The sequence below is a fragment of the Antennarius striatus genome, chromosome 2 (assembly GCF_040054535.1).
Source record: "Antennarius striatus isolate MH-2024 chromosome 2, ASM4005453v1, whole genome shotgun sequence".
NCBI classification, from domain to species: domain Eukaryota; kingdom Metazoa; phylum Chordata; class Actinopteri; order Lophiiformes; family Antennariidae; genus Antennarius; species Antennarius striatus.
The window spans coordinates 10468180-10484573 of NC_090777.1; the positions used below are offsets into that span (position 1 = coordinate 10468180).

Sequence of the window (16394 nt, forward strand, 5' to 3'; positions counted from 1 at the left end):
CTCTCCACGCGCTCCAACAATTCATTCCACTTCCTAAAGAATTTGTTCTGTTTCCCGAGAACCAAAAAACAGTTCTGTTCCATTCCAAACCATCGGCAACTCAAATGCCCCATCCAAGTTTCACTGATTCTCTCAAAACTGGTCTGCCTGTTCCGACAACTCTGGAAGAACTGACTAAATGTACACAACCTGCTCCTGACACAGACTCTCTAAACAGCTGCAGCATCACAGAATTTGTAACCTGATGGGGTATTGAGGGTACGTTAGACCAAATGATACTGAAGCTCTAAGATTCACTTTCTGCTTATGCAAAGCCTGGATATTAGCAAACTGTGTATTTAGTAATCTTTGAGTAAATTATATTTTAATTATGATTAGTGAGACTCTTGTTGTAGGTCAGGCATAGAAGATGACAACCATTGATGGTTTTGCTTTACTATCAAACATCAAAAAACGAAAAATGATAATAAGTAAATAAATCAATAATGAACCTATTGTGATTTGATTTTTATTTGTTTTATTCTACACTGTAAATAGTGGTGGAGTTCCTCCAGTCTGTTACAACTGAAATAGCAACTAAGTCACTCTTAAAGAGCACTGCAAGCAGCTTTTCTTCACACTGTCTCTGCAACTCTCCCACAAGCACATTGACTGCCCCAGACTGCCCTGGCTGCCGCATTGTAGTTATAGGTCACATACAGACACACACACACGCATGCACACACACACACACACGCACATGTACGCGCACACGCACCCACACACACACACACACGCATATTCAAAAACATGCACACATCCACCAGCATCACAATGTAGTTGGTGTAGGTCATGAAAATACTCTCATCTGTCTCCCGCAAAAACCCCCACACCCCCACACACACAGCAGCAGTCGGAGTGTGACAGACAAACGCCAGTCTTTATCGCACCCTGCAGTTTAACCCCTTCTAATCCCCTCAGAGTGGCAGAGCTTTATGGTCAATTCACACACTTTCATGCCTTTTCTTCTCTCTGCCTGTAGCCTCGGAAATAATCCCCACTGCAGCTGTGGCACATCAGAAACATGTCTTAATAGACTCTTCATACACAGTGACATGGATATAACGTACATACACAAGACGATAATGTCCTGCAAAGCCAAGTGGTGGCAAAATCTAATATTATGCGTGAATATGTGAATGATGCGTGAATAATAAGAAGAAGAAGAAGAAGAGAAAATTAAAATTGTCTCGTCTTCAAAAAGATGAATGAATAATAATAATAATAATAACAATAGTAATAGCTTGGTTTGATAAAGTAACTTTCACAACTTACAAATTACAAATTCCTGACCTTACAAATCCAGAAAAATACAAATAATACTTCTACTAATGGAAACACCTGCAGGGTGCCGGTGGAAAGTGTACTACTGTTGGTTGAAGAAGGAGCGGAGGAAAGTGTATTTGTAGGACGAGAGAGAAAAAGAACGGCAAGAGTATATGACTGAGAGTAGGGACGTTGAATTTTGGAACTATGACAGGAAAAGGTAGAGAGTTGATTGACATGATGCAGAGGAGGAAAGTAGACATACTGTGTGTCCAAGAGACCAGGTGGTAAGGAAGCAAGGCTAGAAGTTTAGGAGCAGGGTCCAAGTTGTTCCATCACGGTGTAGATGGGAAGACAAATGGAGTAGAAGTTATCTTGAAGGAGGAGTTTGTTAGAAATGTCTTGGAGGTAAAAAGAGTGTCAGATAGAGTGATGAGTCTGAAGCTAGAAATCTAAATGTGTGATGTTCAATGTTGTTAGTGGGTATGCTCCAAAAGTAGGATGTGAGCTGGAGGAGAAGGAGGAATTCTGGTTGGACTTGGATTAAGTGATGCAGAGCATACCTAGAAGTGAGAGAGTTATCATTGGTGCAGACTTGAATGGACATGTTGGTGCAGGAAACAGAGGTGATGAGGAGGTGATGGGCAGTTTTGGCATCCAGGAGAGGAACGCAGAAGGACAGATGGTGGTTCACTTTGCAAAATGGGATGGAAACGGCTATAGTGTATACTTTCTTCCAGAAGAGGAAGGAACATAGGGTGACCTATAGGAGTGAAGTTAGGAGCACACAGGTAGACTACATCTTGTGTAGACAGTGTAATATGAAGATCAGTGACTGCGAAGTAGTGGTAGGCAAGAGTGTAGCCAAACAGCATAGGATGGTGCTGTGTAGGATGTAGGGTTGAGCCGAGTACTTATTTCAGACAAGTATCTGGTACGGGTAATGCATTTTTGACAAGTATGAGCATGCTACGAGTAAAACTGGTCAATACTCGAGCTCGTTCATTCATTCATTTTCTTGACAGCTTCATCCGCTTGCGCAGGTCACAGGGAGCTGGAGCCTATTTTTTACCTACTAATTCTTAGTTTGACACTTTCTCACTTCATTTCAAATTAATAATTTGTATACTGTATAGATATTTTAACTGTTACATAGCGTGCGCACACACATGCTCACTCTCTCTATATATCTCTGTCACTTTCGCACAGTCACTCAGTGACACACACATGCACGAACAGATACACACACCTTAATAAACTTTGTTTAACTTCGTGTGAAAAAAGTAGCAAGCACATTAGGTGGTAAAAATAAATAAACGATTGAAAAAAGTTTGATCATAAAAAGAAAAAAAAGAGAAAAAAATTGAAATTTGTGTTGAGTATGGAAATTCTTGTTCTTGCATACTTTGTAGTTCATAATTTCCCATTGCATACATTGTATTTGTTAATGCACTTCATGTTCTGACTTTATAAAAATTGTGTTCTGTATATAGTTCCTTTACTATTGCAATCAAAAGCATTGAATCTCAATTCTGAGGCTGTTCTGTAAATATTCATTCATACACTTAATAAAAAAACACTCAAGAATATTCATGCTCTGAGCTCATAAAAACTTGTTCTGTAAATGGTTCTTTACTTTTGTGATCAAAAACTTTGATATGGATCTCAAGAAGATGAAGATGCTGAGGTTCTCTTTGGGAGTGACTAGGATGGGTATGATCAGGAATGAGTAAATCAGAGCGACAGCACATGTTAAAGGTTTTGGAGATAAAGTCAGAGAAGCCAGACAGATGGTTTGGACATGTCCAGAAGAGAGATAGTGAATTTGTGGTAGAAGGATGCTGAGTTTTGAACTGCCAGATTTAGTGAAAGAGGGCATGAAGGTAGTTGGTGTGAGAGAGGATGCAGGATTCAGGGTGAGATTGAGGCAATTGATTCACTGTGGCGACCTCTGAAAGGAAAAACCGAAAAGAAAAGAAGACGACTTCTACTAATGTAACTGCTTAATTAGGAAAGGTTGTAGGCAATGGGGAACAGGTGGTGATGTCCCAAGACAAAGCTTTGAGCTCCATGCTTTTATTTCAAGTTGAAAAAAGGTGTGGAAATAACGTCTTTTCAGATTAATGTGCACTTCTACAGCTATCGGGGATGCTGTATTATACTGCTCTACAAATTTGGGCTTGGGCTTTTATGAAATTGGTCTGATTTTACACATTATAAACAAAATGCAAAGCACAACAAATGTCACAAGTCTTAAGTCTCGTGTAGTTTTTGAATTTGTCTTATAAATTAATAAAATAAGAAGCAGTGAGTTCTCTGTGATGAACTGGTGACTCATCTGGGTCTGTCTCACCTCTACTCAATTGATATTGGTGACAGCAGATGGATGGATGGATAGATGGATGGATAGATGGATGGATGGATGGATGGATGGATGGATGGATGGATGAATTTGATTGATGGACAGATGGATGGACGGACGAACAGACACATGATGAACAGATAGAAGAAGCAAACCCTCCTATTTGAGAAGTTGAGTGTACTGTATTGAGCATTTGAATAACTAGCCTATTAATTCACTCATCAGCTGTTTCAACTTCATCAAACACATATTAAACACATATTAAAACCACAGACATTCTACAGTAAGAGATGATATATTATTCAACATTCAATTTGAAATATCTATAGAGATATCTATATGTAGATAGATATCTATCTACAGTGTGCCCTCGTTACTCGCAGTTAATGCCAGGAACCACACGTGAATAACAAATTCCAAGATATAGCCTATGTCAGATATGTCAGTGTTTCTTTTTCTCTTGGTGTTTAATCCAGTATTTTATTCGTGATTTGTGATGTAATGCCTGAGCAGTGGATATCTACGATTTCCTCCGGGATTAATAAAGTTTCTATCTATCTATCTATCTATCTATCTATCTATCTATCTATCTATCTATCTATCTATCTATCTATCTATCTATCTATCTATCTATCTATCCATCCATCCATCCATCCATCCATCCATCCATCCATCCATCCATCCATCCATCCATCCATCCATCCATCCATCCATCCATCCATCCATCCACCCAGCCATCTAGATTCTAGAAAGCTGATATACAGACAGACAGACAGACAGACAGACAGACAGACAGACAGACAGACAGACAGACAGACAGACAGACAGACAGACAGACAGACAGATGAACAGATAGATGGATAAATCGGTTAATTAATACAATGTTTAACATGGATGTTGCTCAGTTGGTTGGGACCTGGGTTTGGACCCTCCAGGGAACTACTGAGGTGGCCTTGAGCAAAGCACCCCCGCCCCCAACATTTCCAGGGACACTTATGATGGTGGTGCTCACACCTTCTGCCCTCCCCATATTGCAGGGTTTCTATATATATGCATGCGAGTGAATAATTCAGGGGATCAGTAGTAGGGTGTACATATCATTTCCTTGTAGTGTGTGCTGCATGCTCAATGACAAACTTCATATTTCTTCTTCTACCCTTTGATTATAAAAGATGTATTTCTAGATTTTTCAAAGTCACAGTAAATTTTAAAGGCAGTAATTACAAGTAAGTAACAGCTGCAGGCAGGTATTGTTTATTAATTAATGAATTCTTACACACAAGTACATAAACCAGACTCATTTTTTTTCTTCTAAATTCAACACTGCATGATGATTTTAATGACTGCTGCAGTCTCAAAACTATCTGAATAGCTACTATCTGAATATCATCACTCCTATGAGCACATGTTTGTAAATCATACGATGTTAAAATATTGAGCAGACCGTCATGTCCCAAATGTGTATGGGTTGATGTTCTTTTTTTTTTCTTTCTTTTCAGGTCTGGATGTAAATAAAGGTTTTGTGTCCAAACCATAAAAACTTCACCCTAGTTGACCCAAAAAGAAAAGTCAGCTACATTAGCTCAAACCCATCTAGATAAGTTTGGGAGGTTTTTTTTTATTGATAAACGAAACTGTAACTTTTGGTCCTTTGAATCTGTAGTTTGTCTGGAGGAGAAAGAATGGAGCTGATCCTATAAGGAATGTTCTACCTACAGTGGAGCATGGCAGTGATCAGTGATGCTCCGATGCTGCTTTGCTTCCTCAGACACCGGAAACTTGCAGTCCGTAGGGTCAGAAGGATTCCAGCAAGGATCAGGAAATCCTACAAGAATCATCTTTATCTGTGAGGAAGCTGAATCTTGGATAACATTGAACATTCCAAAAGAACAATGATACCAAAGTTAAACCATTTCATGAGAAGTCTTGGATCATTCTATTGTGATCAGTCAGTCATCTCACTGTAATCCAACAGAAAATCTCTGGCAGGACTTGTTGAAGGTGGTTGCAGGAGGTGAACCCAGGTTCATCCAAGAACTGCAGGTTTTTTATCCATGAGGAATGTTCCAAAATTCTTGAGAAAGACAGCCAGAATCTTGTGTCCTTTTATGCATCATATTGTAACTGCAGCAGGTCACAATAGCTGAAGGGTCTCTTTCTAAAAATTCTAAATAAAGTAGACCTTTGTGTTTGAGGGAAAGTACTTGTAACATGAACCAAAATGGGCATTTTAACTGTTCTTGTATGATTTTTGTGGCAAATAACTGATAAATGACCTTCTTCAATACAATTGTTGTTCTAAGTTCTGACTCTACAACAGAGCCTACCTTTAAAAAACCCATGCCAAATGCTCACACACATATACACACGAAGGAAAACAGAGAGAGGATAGTTTGCATGAGTTGAGTGAGAAACACAGAGTTCAATTCCTGAAGAAGTTCACAGTCAGATACATCAACATACACTGGAAAAAATGAAGTGTTGTGTTCAACAGCCACATAAACTGTACAGTTACTCTTTCTCACAAGAAGAAAGAATTTTAACCAGTGTGTGGAGAGACAACATGACACACACATGCACATATAGCTTTGAAACTCCTGACACACATCAAATGTCATGCAATCATTTCTTTGTAAAATTCTATAAATGATACACACCAAAACCCATATATGCAAAAACTGCTATCACATACTTGTAACAGCACACAGATAAGTGTTGAAGTGTGTGTGTGTGTGTGTGTGTGTGTGTGTGTGTGTGTGTGTGTGTGTGTGTGTGTGTGTGTGTGTGTGTGTGTGTGTGTGTGTGTTTGCGTGCGTGCGTGTGCATGATGGTGCGAGCGCACGCTCCATTTTTCATTAGGGAGATGGCGCTGCCAGCAGCACAGCCTCCTCTAGTCAGTATGCTGAGATCTCAAAAACCAACAGCAACAGTGAGAACGAGACGGACAAGAATAAAGCACTCATACACACGCTGGAAAATGAAGAGTATCTTTAATGCAATTGACTTGACTTTTAAAACTGTTTAACCTGTAATTATCTCACTTGGAAAGGCAATATTTAGTTCTTTAGCTTAACCTATTCAGAGAAAAGGTCGTGGTGTGAGACAGAAAAATTGCCGACAGATCAATTTAGAGACTGAGCCAATTATGGATGTAATAAAATATCTGTGGATTTGATAGTTGGAATATTTTTTTTTCTTGTGATAGTCTGGAACACTGAATTAACTTAAATGCAAAGATTTATTATTGTTTTTTCTCCCGTGTGTGGAACCTCTCACAACTAGATAGAACTTAAATTAATTGTGAATTAACAAAAAGAACAAATGATATTTAAAAATGTTGCCAATAAAAGTATGACATACCCCCCACCACACACACACACACACACACACACACACACACACACACACACACACACACACACACACACACACACACACACACACACACACACACACACACACACACACACACACACACACACACACACACACACACACACAGGCACACTTGTATAAAGCTGTCTAAACTGAGGATTTTTAACAGTAAACTACAATGTAACATAGATAGTACCACATGCAAATGACAACATGGAACAACAAATATAATACTTAAGAAACTGTTTTTGTGACACGTGTGTCTGACATAAGAGCGTCCACTGACATGAACAGGAACAGCAGAAAAGAAAGAACTGCTGCAGTCAGACCAAAGATGGACAGTAAAACAAGTGAAAACAGAAAACACCTGTTATTCAGAGGACACAGCACATTATTAAAAACAAGCTATCCACATGTATAGCTGCAAAATGCATAATGTCACAACAGCAATGTTAACAATGTCATATTTTAGTTAGTCCAGCAGGCTAATAGCCTACAAGAAATTGCAAATTAGCTGTAGATGAAAAGTACATAATGATACAGTAATTCCCACAAGTTTGCAGTTATTTTGGCTTCAAGGGAAAATAAGCAACACTTCGAATTGTGATCTGATGATGACAGTAGAATAAAGATTCCACGGAGGAAACACATACTGTATGTCCATAAAGCCGCAAAGCATCATGATAAACCCTGTCCCCCAGAGGATGACAATCAGAAGGATATATCATCTATGAGACCTGAAAACATCCAGGATACTGGTTGAGAGCAAACATGAGCAGCACAGCATTGGCAAAGGCTTTCCCACAACAATGTTTCCATATTATTTCAATGATCAGACTATTTCCAGTATGCAATGCTGAATTTCAATCGTGATAGCACATGGTCTGCTTCAACCTAATTTGAAAGCTTAATGGAAAGGTGGACAAAAGTGTGTACTTCACATAGTAAAATACATGTAAATGTTTTAATGTTATTAGATTCAAATAAAAATAATTTTTGCATGTTTTTTAAAGTCGTCTTTGTATCCTGAAAGTTGAAGAGAAACAGAAAACAAGGTAGAGAATGAATAAAGAGACAGTGAAAGAATAGCACACAAAACCGCAAGACACAATATTTCAGTTGTGGAGAAAAAATAAATACAAGTAGGCATAAAAACAAAACAATATACAGCTCCATTAGGCAAAGGTTATTGAGTACATTTATTTCAGTAGGCAAAAGCTTCTCCTGTGGTTGTGTCACTGATGCTTCAACCAGACTCAACATTTTCTCTACAATTCTGCTCCATTTACATCCCCTTGCATCTGTTAAAAACTAAATTGCCAAGTTGCATTTCCTTACAATGGTTTCCCATGCATCACTACCCTATAAAGTAGTGATAGACAGGAAAATTTCAATGACCTGAGAGCTGCTGCTTTCAGACAGGCAACCTCACGGTGCTTGATATGGATTTTAATTTGTCTCTGACCATGTGGTTTACTTTTTGGTGAAGGAATAGAAGCAAACTCTATCAAAAGTGCACCCTTTCTGTGTCCTATCAACCATATCCTTCTTTCAGATAGAATGCAAGGGAATTTAAAGCTGGCAGAGTCTCCTACAGAGACAAAAGGAGGATGAGAGACGGTGCTGCATTGGCATAAGTTCATGCTAGCAAGCTTAAACCAAGCAGAGAAAGTTAATTCGTCGACTCATGCAAGAAGCTTATTTGTTACAAGAAAGCAAAAGACAGTTCCCCCCAAGAAGGGGTCATGCAGACTCATTGCATACTGCATTTTTCAGGGAAATCATTGTGTAGATGTTGGACTAATGTTGTCCACCTCCCTCCTGAAGCTTGACTCCCCAGAGAGACATTGACTGTACCATTGCCTAATTTGGTACAAAATCAACTTACTTCCAAAGCAATCACATGCCACACGTTTTAGGTGCTTAATCATGAAAGGATGCTTAAACATCTGCTGTTGTGTCCTTGAGCAAAACCCAACAGCTATGCCTCTCACAAAGACAGTCAGGAGACACACAAGGATGCATCGCATATGGCTCTCTGATCCTATTTCTCAATGATAGGCCAACCCTTTATTCATGCAGGTTTGTTTTGGCACTCAAGAAAATGAGATGAGCATGTGTGTGTGTGTGTGTGTGTGTGTGTGTGTGTGTGTGTGTGTGTGTGTGTGTGTGTGTGTGTGTGTGTGTGTGTGTGTGTGTGTGTGTGTGTGTGTGTGTGTGTGTGGTGTGTGTGTGTGTGTGTGTGTGTGTTATTGTACTTACTAAGCATTTCTACACTGTCATTCGTGTCATTTCACAGCAATGTGCTGATGGAAGCTGCCAGTATGTCTTTAACAATGTTTAAAGCATCAGCCTGATGGCATTGTCTGTTTAGCTTCAGTTTTGTCCCAGCTGGTAAGTTCTTTCTTTTGGAAACACCATGAACCACTAATCACTGATTTGTTGTTTTGTCTGTCATGATCAATTTCATTTTTTTCTATTTTTTTTTGTTTCTGTTAAAACTCAAAAATGGGAATTTTTACTGAATTCCTTTATAAACTTTGGTTGTCCTCACAGATTTTGCTACGTGGTACCTGGAGCCTGATTGATGACATCAGCGCCTCAGTGTCAAACAGCAGCGCTGGATATATTCCACCTTCATGAAGCGTAATTTATTCTATATGAGTTGTTAATATTAAGGTATTGGTAGTTTCATCAAAAAATGAAAGAGTCAAACAGCCCAACATTTAATGTGTTTCTTAGAGTCATCACTGTCTGATAGAGACCAGCGTCCATTGAAAGTCTACACTCTTGTTGGATTGAGGAGATATACACCAACACAAAGTAAATCTAGGAGGCAGGGAACTATCGACTGGCATCGACTGCGGTCTAATTCAAGTCATCAAAATCAGCAAAGGCAGCAAAGCCTGTTTCCTTTAGTGAGTTATCCGAGCCCCTACGTCTGTCTCCTCTCATATGTCTTTCAAAAATAATTCTAATTCATTTCTTGACATTACAAATTACTTCCAGGAAGACCCACGTTTAATGTTTCAAAACCTGTGTCCCTTCGTTTCTGTGTATTGCCCCTCGCTTTTCTCCTGTATGAGTATGAAACACTGTTACTTCCACCTCTTTTTCTTCCTCTCTCTTTTAAATCTATTATACTTTCATCAGTCATTTTCTTCACAGCAGCAATCTTTTTATCTTCAGTTTCCTTCTCTCTCCATTACCTTACTTCTATTATTGTTATGCATCTCAGCTAAGACCAGAGCTGACATTTCACAAGCTTTATTTCCCAGTAGTATTTCCATTTTCACTATCTTAGACTATGGTGGGTTCAAATACAGTGCGCCCTCGCGCATTTGCGTATCAACGATTGTGACTCTACCTCATCGCGGATTTTTGGTAGGCAGTCACGTGATACTGTACACGCATTTTATTGGCTGACAGTATCTAGAAGTGCGCGCTGTTCAGTCAGTCTCGGAGACACACATGTGATTTAAACAGTCGATTAGAGTGTGGGAAAAGGTAATAAAGATAGAAGGTGGTTTAATATCAGTACGGGGAGGGTTCATAAACGTTAAATTACTGTAAATCATAAGATAAATAGATTGCTATCTCGATCGCGGATTCCTCAATCGCGTGTGGTTCCTGGAGCATTAACCACAAAGAAATAGGGCACACCGTAATAATATACATGCATTGCACCAATTTGCGCTGGACGGACATTGCAAAGCCATAGATGAATGTTAGCTGGCTAACTAGAGAAAAAAAGCTAACTAATTGTGAGATTGGGAAAAGTGCTAACGTTAAAGGAAAAGGCACCTATCAAAAGAGCAAGTGGAAAAGAAATCTTAGAGAAGTGATAGTTCTGTTAGCTGACTATATGAACAGAACTGTATATAGTTTCGTACTTAAAGACAGTTTTTGTCAGATGCTCGAGGAGCCTTTTGGATACTATACCGATTGTCCCATTCCAAACGGAAACCATAGCTGAACAGACTGTTCATGTTAGCCAGCTAGTTTCACTCAGAATGTGTTGCCATTTTCTGTGTCGTTCCCGCTGTTTGGACTCTCTGCTTTGGAACAGTTATACACTCTAAAAGTATGTTAACTGGAAAGTCCATGTATAGTTATTTATTCTCCTAACATAGCAGATGCCTTACGCCATATTGTTCACGTGGTTGGTTGGGCACCGTAAATTGTTGGGCGCTTGATTGACAGGTAGTGGGTAGAGTTGGTGACAGCGTTAAACTTTCAAGTGAGCTTATTCATATACTGTATATAGGTGAGGATACAATACTATTTTGATCTTATATCAGACTGAAACCTCTGCCAGTTCATCGAATTAAGAACAAAAGCTAAAATGCCTCTAATCCAGAATCTCTCTAGATCACCTTATCGTTCATCTGTTGACCTTCTCAATACACTTCCTCATGGTCTGTGGAATTTGTAGCTACCACCACAGATAACAGAATATCTGAAAGATATCACAACAGATATAATGAGAAAAAAAGCATAATTAATTTGACCTTGGCTCAACTCTAAGAGGAGAGAGGAAGGTTTATGGGTAGATGTAAGGGAATTTGAGAAGTGTGAGGATATGCTAATTGAACTACAGTCACAGAACCTTAGGAAACACACACACACACACACACACACACACACACACACACACACACACACACACATATACACAATGATTATTTTGCTGCCTCAACTGTTCAGACAGCGGAGAACATAAGGCAGGAATTGGCCATTTGGGACAACAAACACAAGCTGTATGGTCTGCAGCAGCAGAAGAAAATGGGTTGCTGAAATTATTTTAATTGCTGACAAAACAATGGCAGAGCAATCCTTGCTCACACTGTGATAGGAAATAACTCCCCCACCCAACCGCCCACACACCATTTTTCTCACTTGAAGATACCAAACGCGAACGCTAACAACAATCAAATTCTGCAAGTTCTATTTTCAACTTGGAAAGTGAGTGTTTGCGATCGCTCAGCATGTGAAAGTGGCTTCCACCTCTGTCTCGATGTTACTTGTCACATCTGTGCAGCGTCAAAATCCTTCCCTCCTTACAAGAGAAACTATTTCAATCTTCCAGCCCCATTTGATCTGCCTTGGCCTTTCACGGCAGAGGCTGCATCAAAAACAGGATGGGAACTTAAAAGCATCATAGCTTCATATCTCTCTTTGCACCTCTCCCTTTTGCTCTTATTCCCTTTTTTCTTCCGTCTCTTCCTCTATTTTGCTCTGACAGGAATTGTGAGTTTCAAACACTTTGTCTACCAGAAAAAGAGGGGAAAGAAACCAGACAAATTGGCACATCCACTGTTGTTTCAACAACACTCATGGATGAGTATAGTGAGAAGAGAGCAGATTGGTGCCAAGACTAATAAAAAATATATATCCCATAAATGAGTTATGAAAATGTCTGTTATATACAGACTGGTAAATGTGATTTGGCTGCCTATTTCCAGTTACTGTTCATGTTGTACAAACTTCTTGTTTTATTATGTACTCTCAAATCTCAGGTATTTATAACACAAGAAAGATGGATCTTTCTCTGATTCTGCTATATAAAGATTTGTTTGTAATTAAAATCGTATTCATCTTTTCATGTTTTGCTTTCATTCTTGGTGAGCTTCTCTCCATCACTTTCCCATCTGTTATCTCATTTCATTCTTTCATGATCATATCTCATCTTTCTACCCACATGGGGTGTTTGGTCTTTAAATATTACTGTGCTTTCTGGCCACATCATACCTGAGCAAACTGTCAGTCACTGTTTACATTTATGTAATAATATTTATGTCATTTCTTTCACTGCAAGACTGGCTGACCTGCTGGCTGCATACACACCTGGGATACATTTATTGGCCTCTCTTTCTGTTATATGAGCTGCATGTTTGCCTGTGCTGATCAGATAGTTTGGCTTTCATATGCAGTTAAAATAACTTGCGTTGCCTTGTAATATCAGCTTACTTTGGCAGCCCTGAGCTCAGTAGCGGAGAGTCGGTTCTCACACTACTGGATCAGGAGTTTCGCTCCGGCTGGAGTCGCCAATTCACCATTTTAGTGTAGTTACTGAGGGCAGTGCAGATAAAATAAAAAAAAAATAAAAAAAACAATTACATGTTATTTCTACGACATCCTTTTCGACACGTGATAACACAACTTAACCCTGTCCATTTCTCAAAGGGGTTAAAGTGAAAACTGCTAATTGTGTCTTGTTTATCGTGATTCTGCTGCCGTCTCTCCTCCTCCGTGTTGGAAGCAGGTGGAAGCAGACGGACCATAGGGCGCATCATCAATCATTTGCAGCGCAAAGCTCAACGAGGATCAGAGCCACTGTGGGCTGAGAGGAGCAGCACAGGGTTAACATCTCTCTCTCTCTCTCTCTCTCTCTCTCTCTCTCTCTCTCTCTCTCTCTCTCTCTCTCTCTCTCTCTCTCTCTCTCTCTCTCTCACACACACACACACACACACACACACTTGGCGTTTTATTTTTTTATCAGAACACAACAGTTCTCATGCAGGGCGACACGGCAAGCCCATGACTGATCATGAGTCTCATAAAACACAAAGAAGCTGCAGAGGGAATAAAGGCGAGCTTCAGATCTGTGATCTGATCTGTGAACAAATGATCAAAGTCTTCACTAAAAATACTCCAGTATTGAACTCTTAAAGATTAAAAAAAAACAAAAAACACTTCAGTTATGAGTATGGTAGTGCTCATTCATTCATTTTCTGACCGCTTCATCCGCTTGTGCGGGTCACGGGGAGTTGGAGCCTATCCCAGCTCTCATAGGGCATGAGGCAGAGCAAACTCCGGGCGCGACGCAGTTATGAGTATGGTGATCTATAAAATAAAATCACACAAAACTACCCCCTGTTAACCGGATGGATGGACATCAATCCTATAACACACTTACAGTGTGCATGGTTGTATGTCTTTGTGTGTGGCTCCGCGGTGCACTGGCGTCGTGCCCGGAGTGTCCCCCGCCTCACGCCCTATGCCCCCCGTGACCCGCTGCGGCGGATATAGCGGTGGTAATCTGAAGATGACTGACTGACTGATTTGGAACGAATAAAGGTAAGACAGCATCCCAAAAATCGAGAGTGAGAGAAATCATGATGCTGATGATGATGATGATGATGATGATGATGATGATGATGATGATGATGATGATGATGATGATGATGATGACGACGAAGACGATGACGATGATGGTTGTGATGATCATGATGATCTTTCAGTACAAACTACTAGTTTAAGACTGGAACAGTAAACTAGGTAAGTAGGTTAGAGGCATGCTGAAAGCAGAAGGAGCTCTGCTGTCGTCCAAGTCCCGTCCTGACTCACCTCTGGTTGAAACCTCTGTAAACAGTGGCTGTCAGTTACTTTAAGAGGAATCCATACTTTCCACAGTCGTTATGTCACCGGAGTCGTGCGTGCAGTCACTGTGGGTGACGCTCAGTGTTTCTGCCTGATCAACACACACCCCAGCTACGGCACTCCGGCACACACACACACACATACACACACACACACACACACACACACACACACACACACACGCACACACACACACAGAAAGCCAGACAGACTTCCCTAAAGAAAAAAACAAACAAACACAGGTCAAATATAATCCACGCACACCTTAAAACTATTACACAAAACTTGTTCACAAGCGCACGCACGCGCACACACACTCAAACAATATGATCTCGCGCCACGGTCTCGTGCATACCCACGCGCGCGCGGACAGTGGACGTAACGTCCAGCAAAGACTCATCGTGACAAACCACAGCACCGCTACACCCACAGCACCGCTACACCCACAGCAGCCTCACACCCACAGCACCGCTACACCCACAGCACCGCTACACCCACAGCACCGCTACACCCACAGCACCGCTACACCCACAGCACCGCCACACCCACAGCACCGCTACACCCACAGCACCGCTACACCCACAGCACCGCCACACCAGCGGCTGCTTCGCCCTTGGCGACTTGAGAGCAGTCTGCCGGCTCCACTGTGGCTGCGGAGACCACAGGCGATCTAAACGGCTCCAGAGGGACGAGTCAGACTAGAAGACACAAACATTAAGAATCTGCTCGACCCCCACCGCTCCGCAATCAAAACCTGCATCTTCCCTCGAGGTAGGGGAAACAAATATTCACCTTCATCAACTTGAACAGTAAATTCCTAAAAAATAAAATAAATAAATAAATAAAAAAAAATAGAACAGACATTTCGGATTAGTTCATCTTCAAACCGGGCGTGCGTCTGGCCGCTCATCCCCCGTGGGGCCATCCATCAACAGCCGGGATTGTCTGGAAGCGCAAAACATAATTTCTGTCGCTGCTCACAAACTGACGCACCAGAGGAGACATCGGGGTAAAAGCGGAAAAGAATGACGCGGAGAGCAAAAGGGAAGTATTCTGAAGAGGAATGTCAACGAACACATTCAAATGTAGAGGAAAATAAAACGACGCTTAAAAACGAGAACAGAGATGAAGAACAATTATAAAAAGTTTGGATGTACTTACTGATCAAATCGTCCTTCTCGTTCGTCTTGCTTGTCATGATTTTAAGAATGTTAAAGTTGCAGCACGAAACATTCCCATTCAGACATTCAGTTCTGCAGCTTTGTGCGCGCAGGAGAGCAGCCCTCAGCATGAATGAGAGGAGAGCTGCGGTTAGACTCCGGCATCCCATGGCATGGAAGAGGAGAGAGAGGCGAGGAAAGGAGAGCTAGAGGGAGAGGGAGAGCGGCAAAGAGGGAGTTTAGTGACATGATTGCGCCCCCTGGCGGCGCAACTGCGTTTAGTGCTTCCCCAGACGCACGTCTCCACAGTGCAAATGATGGCAGCACCGGACCCGACTCAGGCTGTGATGGGTTGAAGTGAGGCTTGTGGTCCCACGGATGTTTAGTGACACGATAAGGGCTGCTTTAGTGGGATCAGATTCTTTGATACTTTTATGATAAAAAGGGTGATAGTACACAGGTTGATTGATTGCCTTTGTCATCTTAAAATGCATGTACAGTGGTTCTTCTCTGTTTTAAGGTCTCCCTCCTCAGTGTGTGTTTGTGTGTGTGTGTGTGTGTGTGTGTGTGCGTGTGTGTGTGTGTGTGTGTGTGTCTGTGTCTGTGTGTATGTGTTTGTGTGTGTGTGTGTGTGTTCAATAATGTTTACTGCTGAAGGTCAACTCCCCTGAAACTTAACAAATCATTTCTATCGGCCAGTGGTGGCCTTGTCTATTACTTCACCAAAAAAACCAACACTCTGCTGGATCAATTTAGCACACATTTCAGTCTGAAACATCCATCCAGCCATTGTCTATGATCACTTATCC

The 16394-nt window shown here is 40.9% G+C and overlaps 1 protein-coding gene across 3 annotated transcripts in view; it reads right to left on the minus strand.

Annotated features, from left to right (window-relative positions):
- The window catches only part of LOC137602731 (plexin-A1-like), a 402183-nt gene extending 386455 nt beyond the window's left edge, over window positions 1-15728 (minus strand). For 2 of the 3 annotated variants that reach the window (XM_068325725.1, XM_068325707.1), the window contains exon 1: window positions 15587-15728. The gene's annotated coding sequence lies outside the window, so the exon portion shown is untranslated. Of the gene's footprint in view, window positions 1-15287; window positions 15398-15586 lie in introns of those variants that run through there. The other variant, XM_068325716.1, reaches the window with a different exon arrangement.
- Between the last annotated feature and the right edge of the window lie 666 nt (window positions 15729-16394).